Raw genomic sequence first — 12,785 nt, forward strand, 5'->3', positions numbered from 1 at the left:
TCACATCTTCCTTGTGTATTAATTATAGATGTAATTTAACAGCTACTAAATATAGAGTCTGATAGAATTTTGGTTGGGCTATGAGTGTGGAAAAGGTTTCATTGGTAATTAGAGGAGTTAAAAGAAAATATTAACATTTTTAAAGATTGAGAATATTTTTCTCCCTCCGGAAAATTTCTAGTCTCTTTTAATTGAATTTTTTTTCTCCTTTTGAAAATTTCTAGATAAAAGCTGCCTTTCAGACCAAAACCTGAGGCTCATTTTTACATAGCTGAAAAGGAGACAGCAAGTTCTGGTAACTCATTCATAAACATTTAAATTACTATTCCACATACTGCAGCAGGAGTGCAGGGATTGTGTGTGGTGCTGAGCATCAAGGTCTCCCCTGTGGCAGAAAGAGAGATCAGTGTTTCCTTACCTCCTCTGTGTAATTCAGTACAACTGGCCTATAACAGGGTATGATTGGAAGAATAGAAATCCATCAAATCATCCAGGAAACTAGATGAAGAGGAGGCAGACATGGCACAGCCTGGAGGCCAGGGAATGGAATATATGGGATCTTCTTCCTTCCTCCAATATTTTTAAAAATAGATTTCATCCAGCCATTTGCAGCTGCTATATGGATGCACTTCCAACAGATTTCCTCTGGCCTTTCTATTTTTTGTTTTTCATTTTCTTTCCTGTATAGAAACTTAATTTATATGTGGGCAGGCTTAAACAGTGTTTCCAAATCCAGCTGGAGCTGAACAGTCAGAAACAAGGATTGATATCCCTACAGCTTTTCTGAGTTCTGTGTTACCTGAAACGTCTCCAGATCTGCTTACTTTCCCCTGCTCTTAGAAGTATGTGAACCACATTCCTGTGCAACTGCAATCTGCCAGTTGATTTCATTGGATACAGGACTGGACCCATAATGTTAAAATGTGGGTGAATTATTCAGTGAAATTACTTGGCAAAATCTACTTGTAAACAATCATTTTGTCTGTTGCATGACCTTGCAATCCTTAGACATGTTTAAGTAGATTGAGTTCTTCTCTTGCATTTCATGCTGCCTTTTGAAATTTTCCAGCAATTGCTTTGTTTAGAGTGTGTGGCTTGACACAAAGTACTTTTTATTATGTGCTAAAAATAATTTAATGCAAACACTGCCTAAGAAAGGAGAAACTAAATTTTCTTTTCAATGGTTGACTCTTTATAGTGACTTACGAAAGAAGTTAATAGTGGCAGAACATTTATGCAAAATCTTTAAAATGAACCCATCCAACTTGTCTGCTTAGTTGATATTCTTTCCTCTCCATCAGTTTTGGGGTTTGTTTTGAAAATCCTGTAACTGTCAGTATATTAATGAGGCTGTTTATAACTCAAGAAAAGCACAGATTAGATCAAATACCACAGGGAGTTTGTAAGATCAAAGCTTACCTTTTCATAAGTCTAATACTGTGAGGTTGTGCTAAAAACTAGAGTTACAGTTAAATAAAAATATTGACTTATCTTTAAGGCACAGTATTTCCCACCTACTTTACATAAAACTTTTAAGCATTTTCTGTAATGAATGTCGTATTGATTTCTATAAAGGATATCATGGACATATTGTAGTGAAAGTTCTTGTCTAGGTTTTGTTTATTGATAAAGAACTAACAACACTCCCCCGGCTAAAAGTACACTGTTTGAAAGCATGATGAAATCTGTATTTGGAGTAAATTAGTAGAGCTTCTCTGTATTTTCAGAAGTGAAATAGTTAATCCAAATATTTACTCACTTTCATTGTTATTATTGTCAATGTGTTTCTGGAAGATTTAATCCATATCTTCTTGAAAGTAATCTGAAATAACCCTCAATTCTTATAACTAGTTTTAAAGATACACTAAGAGAATCATAGAAAATCCTCTGGTATTGTAATAAGTTTGGTTTTCTTAAATGGATTTTTGTAGTCACATAGTTTAAAATAGTTATTTGAAAATTTTTGATTATCCATCCAGGACCATGAAAAGGTAATTTGGTAAAGTGCAGACAATTTTCAGAGCTACTCAAACTGTGAAACGCAAATGTTCTTTCACACTATAAAAGGCCATTATAATTTTAACAAAATCTGCTGCAAGTAAAAATATGAAAGAAATAATTACAAGTTGTATGCATAGGGGAAATCTGAAATAGTAACACTGAAATACAGTTGAAAAGCAATTTTATTATATTGTTCAGTAGTATTTTAACAAAATGTAGAGAAAGCATAGTGTGTTTCATATTATTCACAAAAAGGGAATACATATAAAGAAAAAAAACTTCTTTTCACTCTTTTCTGTTATTTTGGAGTGTATTTCTAACTTCTTTTTTGACCTTTCTCTCTTTTCTTTGAAATAAAATTAGACTTACAAGGTTAAATAGACTTTCTGCAGTGAAGAAAACTGACTATTGTCAGCAAATTAGTTAAATAAAGATGTTACGAAAGGAAGTGCTTGTGAAAAAAATTTCCTGTTTCACAGTGTATCTTTTGAAGAGTTTCAGTGCCAAAACAGAATATAAAAAAAAAATAGATACATCATCTTTTTTTTTTTCCTTTTAAAAATTTTAACCACTTCAGATTCTGAAGTAAGATAAAAAAATTTTGATTTTTTTTAACACAAAGAATATTTTTTAATTCCTTGTTTGTGTTTGAAATTTATGTAAAGTTATGCTTGACTTTTTTTTTTTTTTTAAATCAAAGTCCATATAGATCTCTATCATGAGTGTTTCCTGCTAGAAGTACCCTAGATAATTACGCGAAAAGATTGTGAAATCAGGGGACTGATTAGGGAAATTTTCTAGGCTGGTTTCTGGAAACTGCAGTTCTCTAATCATCTGCTGTATAGATCCAGCAGGAACTTTCCTAGTACAACAATTCTCAGTTCTAGTTTGAAATCATGTTTGACTTACGACTTCTCTGCTACTGCCTTTGACCAACAGATGTAGCAGTAGATTGATAGCACTATGGGCATTTGAACAGTTAAAAATTACAGATGTAAACACCTTATTTCATGAAGACTGGTGGTAGTAATTTTCAGTGATCACGGAAACTGCTTAAAATCAAATTACATGAAGAATGGAAGTGTATGTAATCTAAGATATTGTTTTTCACTTAAGCCATCCTACTTGATTCCCAAAATTTTGTTTTATCCAGGAACCCACTGATGATAGAAAATATATGCAATCATACATCAAATCAACAGGCCTGTGGGAGATTCCATTTTTTGTTTTTTTGAAACTCCATGTATGGATGGCTAAGACAGAAGCATTAGGATACTTTTAGACAGACATAAAAAAAAGCTTTTGCAAACTATTTTGGGCGTTTATTCATGACCACCAAATATTTCACTAGTAAGAAGGGACAATTTTCCTTTCAATTATCTACTCTTCCTTCAGTTTGTTTCTAATTTGCTATATAAGCAATCAATTTGTTCACTGTCTGTTTTCCCCTTTATGTAAGGTCATGTTCCATGTAAAATTGAAGTCGCTCAACCAAATCAAATGTAGTTCTATCAAGCTGTTTGGAGGACCAATGTTGTAATGTACCTAGCTTGACAGCATTAATCCCTTGCTCAGTAATATCAAGAGTTTGACTTCCCTTTACAAATTAAAACTCACAAAAATTACGTGTTTCAATATTGTAAATCAGTAATAGGACACTGAGGACCTTTGTGACAGGAGAGTGAAAGGCATTGGATGTTGTAAAATGCTTCATCTAATTCCGACCTAGCAGTTTGGAAATAAATTAGTTACCCTCTTCTTCCTTTCCAGAGACCTCAAGTGCTGTATAACACTGAGGTGGGGCAAGGAGGTAAAACATTGATTTATGGCAGTAATTGGCAGAACTGTGTAGAAGGAATAAAAGGGAACTCTCTATGTATATGTGCATCTTGATGAAGCGATAAGTAAGGAGTGAAATATTCCTGATAAATTGAGCTGTACAGCTACTACAAAAATAGGGTTAAGTGAACATTTGTTTCAGTTCTGCACAGCTGTTTCTGCAGATCATGTTCCTGCTCCTTAATATTCATTGCTAGCAAACACTCATGCAGAGAAGTTTTTGTTCAACATGAATATTTAGGAAATTGCTCTTCTCTGTATGAATATTTAGTTTTGCATGCAAAAAACCCAGCATTCATTAACAATTTTATGGTTTTGTCATTCATCATTTACTGTTCTTCTCATTCATAAGTTTCATTCCTTTCATCAAAAAACAATGAAATTGTATCTTTTCGGCAATCACATGCCAAAAAAAATGCAATAGGTTAATCTTTGTCTAATCTTGTCAAAACACTGTTTACAAGAAACCTAAAATTTTTGCTTTTCCAAACAAATGGCTGAAAAATACAAAATTTTATTTGAGTAAATTCAATACATTTACTTTAATACTGAATTACATGCATGGGAACTATGTAAAGATGAGGATTTTCTTTTTTTTGAGAATCTACAAGGCCAAATGTAAACATAAAAGCATTGTTTCTGTAAAACAATTTAATCCCCTTAAAATGCAGAGGGTTTAGATATATTATGAATGAAAACCTCAAGAGTCAGATATTGATGCTAACTATCAATTAGTAAATTTACCAGATTTTTCTCCAAGTGAAGTGGTAATTTTCATGAAAAATAACTGGAAAATAATGTAAATAATGTAGAGAGTTATTGTGCTAATTGATATAGATGGAGGGAAAAAATATTCTAACCTATTTCTTTCCTCACGCTTTAAAGCATATAATACAAAGATTATTTTAGGAATGTCTTTAGATTAGCCTATTAGACACCTAATGCTCATAATTACAGTTTTTCAATTTTCCAAGGTCACCTCCTCCAAGCTCAAGTTCATCCCTGTCTGCAAGAAGCCAAAGAAAGGTGATAGGAGGCCTGCATGGATTAACAAGAAGCTGCTGACAGAACTCAAACATAGAAAAGAAGTATAAAAAAAAATGGAAACAGGGTCAGGTGACCCAAGAGAAATATAGACACACTGTCCAAACATGCAAGGTTGAAGCTAGTGAAGCTAAAGCCCGCCTCAATTTGAATCTGGTGAGTGATGTGGCATGCAAAGAGAAAGGCCTCTACAGGTGTATCAGCAGAAAAAAAGACACAAAGAATAATGTGTGCCCACTGCTGAATTGGGCAAGTAAGCTTGTGAAAAAGGAGATGGAAAATTAATTCTTAGCCTAAGTCTTTAGTCCGCAGGAATCCCAGGCACCTGAGAACTGTGGAAAAGTCCATAACAGTGAAGATTTACACATGGCAGAAGAGCATCTTACGTAATATTTAAACAATCTGAATATACAGAAGTCCCTTGCACCCCGGAACACTGAAGCAACTGGCTGATGCCACTGTGAGGCCACTGAAGCATCTTTGAAAGGTTGTGATAACTGCTGGAGATTTCTGGGGAGTAGAAGAGAACAAATGTCGCTCCCGTCTTCAAGAAGGATGAGAAGGAGGATCTAGGGAGCTGTAGGCCAATAAGCTTCGCCTCAATCTCTGGGAAGATGATGGGGCAAATAAACCTGGTAACCATCTTCAAATATATGAAGGACAAGAAGATAGCTGGGAGGAGAGAGAAGGGTTTAAGAAAGAGAAATCATGCCTGATCAACTTCATATCCTTCTATGATGAGATGATTTGGTTTGGTGGAGGAGGGGAGAGCAGTGTATGTTGTTTATTTTTCCTTTAATAACTTTTTTGACACTTTCTTCTATAACATCCTCACATACAAACTGATGAAGTATTGAATAGATAAATAGTGGGGTGGACGTAAAACTGGCTGAACTACTGGCTCAAAGGACATCTAGTCTAGCTTGAGGACATTCCCTAGCAGCGTATCTCGCACATTCATATTGGGGCAGTTATTTAACATCTCAATTAATGTCTTGGATGATGGGACAAAGCACACCTTCAGCATGTTTACAGTAAACTCGGAGAAGCAGTTGATAGACCAAGAGGTTGTGCTGTTCCTCACAGGGACCTTGACAGGCTGGAGGTATGGGCTGACAGGAATCTCATGAAGTTCAACAAAGGGAAATTCAAAGTCCTGTAGCTTGGGTCCTTATATACACCAAGTTGATTGTGATCCAGCAGTGTACCCTTCTGACAAATAAGATCAACAGCCTCCTTGGCTCAGTTAGGCAGAGTGTTGTCCGCAGGTTGAGGGAGGCAATCTTTTCTACTATTGCTGTGGCAGGTCTGGTGCTGGGCTGCCCTGTACAAGAGGCAGAAAGATATTGCAGTGATCCCAGTAAATTTCTATGAAGATTATTAAGGGCTTGGAGCACGTGACAGATAAGGAGCCTTGAGCACAGAAGGCTTAGGGGAGACTTTATCAATGTGTATAAATACCCGATGGGTGAACTAAAGAGGAAGGAGCCAGACTCTCCTCCATGGTGCCCAGTGACTGGATGATAGGCAATGGGCACACACTGAAATACAGGAAAATTCAGTTATACATAAGAAAATACTTTTTAGTGTAAGAGTCTTCGAACAATGGAGGAGGATTCTCAGAGAGGTTGTAGGGTCTCCATCCTTGGAGATATCAAAAACCCACTGGAGCAGCCTGCTCTGGCTGATCCTGGTTTGAGGAGCATATGGGACTAGATGATCTCCAGAGGTACCTTGCAGCCTTGGCAGTGTTAAGAGAGAAATGTATTTTGCTCTCATAAGAACTAATACTTTCAGATGCTGAAAATGGGCTTGTCTGACAAGTCTAAAACAAATTAGAGATGATTTGAGACTTTATCTATCCTTTATGTTAAACCTTATATTAATGCAGATTTAGATTAATTTTTATAAAAGTAGTCAACTCTCACAAGATCTATCATCAGTGTCAATGACAAGACTCTGCTGCAGTGCAGCTGTGGATGTTCCTGCTGTGCAAACCTGTGCTAATGGAAAGTGGTGCTGAAAGCCTCTGTAAGTCCACTTTTCTGGACTTGATGTTCTTATGTCCCAACTACCGACGGGTTCAGCACTTTCTTCTCTCCTTTTTGTTGTGCATTCTCCTGATTCTGATATGACTGTTCTGGGAATAATCCCATGTTACTTTGCAAAACGGTGGTACAAATGTACTAAATAATTGTCATGGTTTAACCCCAGCTGGCAGCTAGAACCATGCAACTACTTGCTCGGTCCGCTGAGTTGTGATAGGGGAAAGAATCAGAAGAGTCAAAGAGAGGAAAAACCCATGGGTTGAAGTAAAGACAGTATAATAGGTAAAACAAAAGCCATGCATGCAAGAAAAACAAAACAATGAATTAATTGACTGCTTCCCATTGGCAGGCAGGTGTTCAACCATGTCCAGAAAAGCAGGGCTCCATCATACATAATGGTTACTTGGGAAGACAAACACCATCACTCTCAATGTCCCCCCCTTTCTTCTTCTTCCCCTAGCTTTATATACTGAGCATGATGTCACATGGTATGGGATATCCCTTTGGTCAGTTGGGGTCAGCTGTTCCAGCTGTGTCTCCTCCCAACTCCTTGTCCCCTCCCAGCTAGCTCACTGGAAGTGTGGTAGGAGGAGCGGAAAAGGCCTTTACTGCCTAGCAACAGCCAAAAACTGTGGAGGAATGGCTGTGTGAAAAGGGGCACAACTTAATTGCGATGAGCAACCCAGTCTTTGATGTAGATAAAGGCCTGGAGGTGACCGTGAACTCTCCTGGGAAAAGCAGAAGTAAGAAGAAGTAGCTAATTGGTAAACAAGATAAGCGGGACCGCATCCAGAAGATGAGAGAATGTTGCTGCGCGTGGACAAGGGGTCTACACCAATTGTGTGAGCGCTCTAGTCACGTGAACAGATTGTAAGCCAATCGTATAGCTGCCGATAGTGCGTGCTCTGCTTGCCTGTCTATATATACTTTGTAAAAACTTGAATAAAGGGAGAACGATCATACTCATATTGAGGTTACGTTGTTACTCCAGGTCCGTCTCCCACTCCAACAAAAAACATCAGTGCACTATCAACCCTATTCCCATCCCAGATCCAAAACATAGCGCTACATCAGCTGCCAGCAAGAAAGTTGACGCCATCCCAGCTGAAACCATGACAATAACATATAAAGTAGACCACTCCACACTAGAAACTAATTATCCAGTTATTATTATTTTACATTATCAAATTGTTTCTAGTACCTTACCTTACAAATGGATTGAATATTTCTGTTTCTCTCCTTCTTCCTCCAAAAGGCTTTGGCCCTTTCCCAAACATACAATCAAGAAAAGGGGATTAACAAGTTCTTGGCTTTGTGAATATTGTCACTGTTGTGAACATTGTCACATATTTGCCTCTTATATTTCAGCTATAGTAGTATTGTGAATAGGAAAGCAGAAAGATCTAATATGTATCTCAAGCTGTGTAGATGCATTTATAAGCAGGCAACTTATAAGATGAGCACAGGTAGAATTTTATATAATGAAAAACATAGTAAGGTTTATCTACATGTTTTTTTTTTATTAAATACTTGAAAAAAGCCTCCGTTTCTCTCCCCAGTTTTAGACTGTATAGAAGTTCAGATGAGCAAGGTAAGTGACCTAGTTTGGTACTCACATCAGTTTAAAAAATTTCATATTTCACATGATAGGTTTATGTGTATGGGCTGCACATATACATTCATGCATTTAATAGTCCATTTTACTTGGATTTTTAGACCAGAAAATACATACAAACTTTGAATTTCAAATTACTGAAGACATACTGTCACTGTTGAAGTATTAAACAGCTGGTATCTGTGTAGCAGAACTCAGAGGGTTGTCATTAATGAAGCTGGGTCAAGTTGGAGGCCTGTACCAGAGGCATGTCCCAGGGGTCAATACTTGGCATAGGAAGTTCTGCTCAAATATGAGGAAGAACATCTTTATGGTGAGGGTGACAGAGCACTGGAACAGGCTGCTGAGAGAGGTTGTGGAGTCCCCTTCTCTGGAGATTTTCAAGACCTGCCTTGATGCAGTCCTGAGTAATGTGCTCTAGGCAATCCTGCTTTTGCAGGCGAGTTGGACTAGTCGATCTCTAGAGGTCCTTTCCAACTCTGTCAAATCCATTAATCCATAATAGAAGTAATTTTAAATTGTTTGATTTACTTGTCATTCTGTTCCCTTTGCTTTGAACCATGATAGTCAGAGTAGAATGACCAGTGAATGCAAAATGGTGGCTGCTGTTATCTTTCAGGAACTAGTAGCTTTGACATCCTGTTTTGATACCTGACTTTAAAGGAAAAAAAAATACAGAAATGGGATTATCTTAAAAAACAAGTGGTGAAACAAGAAATGAAAATAGAATGGCATGAATCTATCCTTCAGCTAAAAATAGAACCGAGAGACAAGAATGAAACAGAAGCAGTCCAATTTTGCAACACTTTCTAGTTTTATAGATGTGCATGATCTATTTTTTCCCCCACTGGTTTACTGTGCTATGTGAAAGCTGGACTGCATAAAATAGAATATGTTGCCTGCTCTATCACATTTATAAATAATGAAAAATATCTTGACAAGGATTATGAAGCAGCATAAAGCAAATAAAACAATGGAAGCAGAAATAACAAGGTATCAACATTCTTCCTGAACAGTTATTTCTATGAATTATGCTGGTATAATTCATTACATCTCTACTCTAACAGGCAGAGACTAATAAAGTAGCTGTTTGAAATTTTACTGTGCTAAATGGTTTCTTGGACAGAGCAAAAGTGTCATAATAATAATAATAATAATAATAATAGAATATCCCTAGATTTTTTCTCTTTAAACTGAAATTCTGGTCCTTATATGACACTGAAATATTTATTTAGTTAACTTCGATATATGATATGCAAATATATTTCAGAATGCTACTTGCAACATTCAATTTATTTAAATAGTAGTTCATATAAGTGCTAATCAAGAGGATTGTAATTCCTTCCAAAAATCAAAGCTGTAGCAAAATTCTAGAAGAAAAAATCAATAATTTACTCCCATCCCTTTAAAAAAGCATGGGGAAAAAATAAATTGCATGCAGAAATATTAAGGTGAATTTGTAAGATTTGTCTGTAGCAGTATGAATGGAAGAAATCTTCTGGAGCATTTAGTCCAGTTGTCTGCTGATGTACTTGCCTGTTAGGCCTTTCTTTTTCTTTTAGGCAGCTGTGTCGCACCTTAGAATCACACCCTCTCAATTTTTAACTCTTATTCAGGAGTTTATTTATCCTTATATTCAGGATCCATTGCTCACTTTTCCCCCCCTCCACCTCCCTTTGCAGGGACCTGTCATGCTGACAGTGCAGTCCCTCTCTCCAGAGTTATACAATCAGACTGTCCTTCTATTGAAGCTTGGATCAAGATTAGATGTAGTGGATGGTCAGAGCTAGCATTTCAGAAGCATCACTGAAAGGTTTACACCCACTACAAAAACAAGGACACCACAGAAACTTGTCTTTACCCTTCATTAATATACAGTTGGAGAGGAGTTTGTGAGTACAAAGACCATTAGAGCGTGTCCATAGTAGCCTTATGACAGGTTAAAGGAAAAGGTAGGCATGTAGACTCTGTAGGATAAGCTCAGTTGGGCAGGGACGAAAAGGACCCCATGGGCATTCAAACCCAGCAGGGAATCACAGCAGACAGACCAGGAGTAGGATGCCACACTTGGGTTTGTTTCACAAGTCAGCACATTTTCTGCAATTCACTCCACTATGTGTTGGTAGTGAACTTGTGAGAAGACTGGGAGAAATCCCACACTGGAAATAATTGCTTTGTGTCCCAACTTTCTTAGGTTCAGTGGTCTGCAATAATTATGTTCAGTGCAACACAGCTATAACGCCACATTAATATGATCTCCCGTGAGAGAGGTTTATCTCAGCTCATGTCATGAATCCCACTGATGTAGGCAGTTGGGTCCCAGACTCCTTAACAGCAATGTCAGCTGATCACTGACACCAGCCATGCTACATTTCCAAAATTCTGGGGAGATTAATCAATTCTCTTTGCAAATGAATGTAAGAATTAGCTAAGATTATGGTGGTTCTGTAAGCTTTTGTGTTACCTTTCTTGCTCATAGGACCATCAACTGCCATTATTATTTCCACTGCTATTGCTTACATTTTGGCATTGTTGGTATAGTTTATATAAATATTATGCAATTTCCTCTATGTATATTCTTAGCTCCCAGCTTTCTGGAAAGTTTATTTTTATTGCCACTCTCTTGGTAATATCCTTTCCTGCTAAGGTACAAGTAATGCACACACAGATGATGCATGCAGTCTCAAAAATACTCCAGTTTACATTTCCTAGGGAGACACTCACCACTTTGTCCAGCACCTTGTGTCATCAGAATAAGGAATTATGAGTTGCATCTTAAAGGATGCAGTCCAAGAGACCTACAGATTCCCTCTTGAAATACAGATTTCCACAGCTGAGAATCCATTCCCTGTTTTCAGTTCTGAACTGTTTGGTGATTGACAGTATGGCAGCACCAGGGTGAACTTTTAAGTAAAATAAAGTATGTTTATTTTAATAAAATACAAAGACTGGGAAAAAGAAAAAAGTAATTATTTTCTTTTGAGGGTGACAAAGAATAAAATAGTATCCCTTCTCCTTTACCTCTCATTCTATCTTGGTTTCAATATGTTTTCTGTGTTCTCTGCTAGTGGAATAACAAGTCACCTATCTCTAAAGTCAATTCAAACATCTCCCAGGAAATAAGCAGCATTCTGTTAGATAAATTTCAGTCTTTTCTTCCTGAGAAGCATAGTGCTCTAAGATGAAGTCTCTTATTATATTCCTTTTACTTGGATGACTTCTGCTGAATGGAAGTTCAGCACTGGGTGTTCCTGTAATCTCCAAGACTGAGAGTGATTTGAAAGGGCATTATCCTGCACTACACTGCTGCACAGTTTCAGTCACAGTTTCAGTCTCTTGCCATCATCAGAAAATTCATTCCTATGTTGAAAGAGCCAGGTAGATTAAACTGCTAATTGACTACAAAGAAGAAACATGAGTTTCTACCTTACAGAAAGGTGAGGAATATTTCCAGCATCCCTGAATATAAACAAAGGTATATAAAATTTTAATAATTGTAACCTCAAAACACTTACTTGAGATAGATAGGGCTTGATATCATTAACAAACAAACAAACAAAAAAACTTTGAAGGTAATTGTACTTGGAATAGATGACTTCTAAAGATAGCTTCAGATGCAGTGAGAAGGTTTGTTAGGATATTTAAAACAGAAATGATAGGTTTTGGAAATACTTTTATAAACATTTACATTAAAACACAGGTGAGGAAGGTGTTTATAATTTTCTGAAGCTGTACTTTTAACTGTATCCCTGATCATTATAAACCAGTTCATGTTATTACTAATGTAATAACAGTAATCAGTACCACTTTTCAAGGCATAGTCTCAAGGGTAAAAGAAGATATACAGTAGAAAAGTAAAAACCATCAGAATAATATGTTCACTTCACTGATTAACAAAACCAGACTCTGTGTTTAATAGAAATACAGACAGCTCCCGTCTAAAGTATTTATAATGAGTTCATCTGTTTGCCCCACTGAAAAATCTGATGTGAATATCTGCTTATTTTTCTGACTAAAAAAAATGCATACTAGGGTAAATTATGTTAATAGAATAAACTCAGGAAGAATGGCATCCTTATTTCAGTGAGAGGCTCTACACAGGAGGATCAGATCAGACTTAACTTGAATGGATCTGGTGCACAATGTCAAATGCTTGTTGGCAGTTTTTGTTTGCTTTGGAATTTTAGGAAGTTAATGCTAATAGGTTTCAGAGTTACAAGTAAGACATTCCATCTCAG

This window comes from Calidris pugnax, unplaced genomic scaffold, assembly GCF_001431845.1.
Source record: "Calidris pugnax isolate Ruff unplaced genomic scaffold, ASM143184v1 scaffold25, whole genome shotgun sequence".
Classification (NCBI taxonomy): Eukaryota; Metazoa; Chordata; class Aves; order Charadriiformes; family Scolopacidae; genus Calidris; species Calidris pugnax.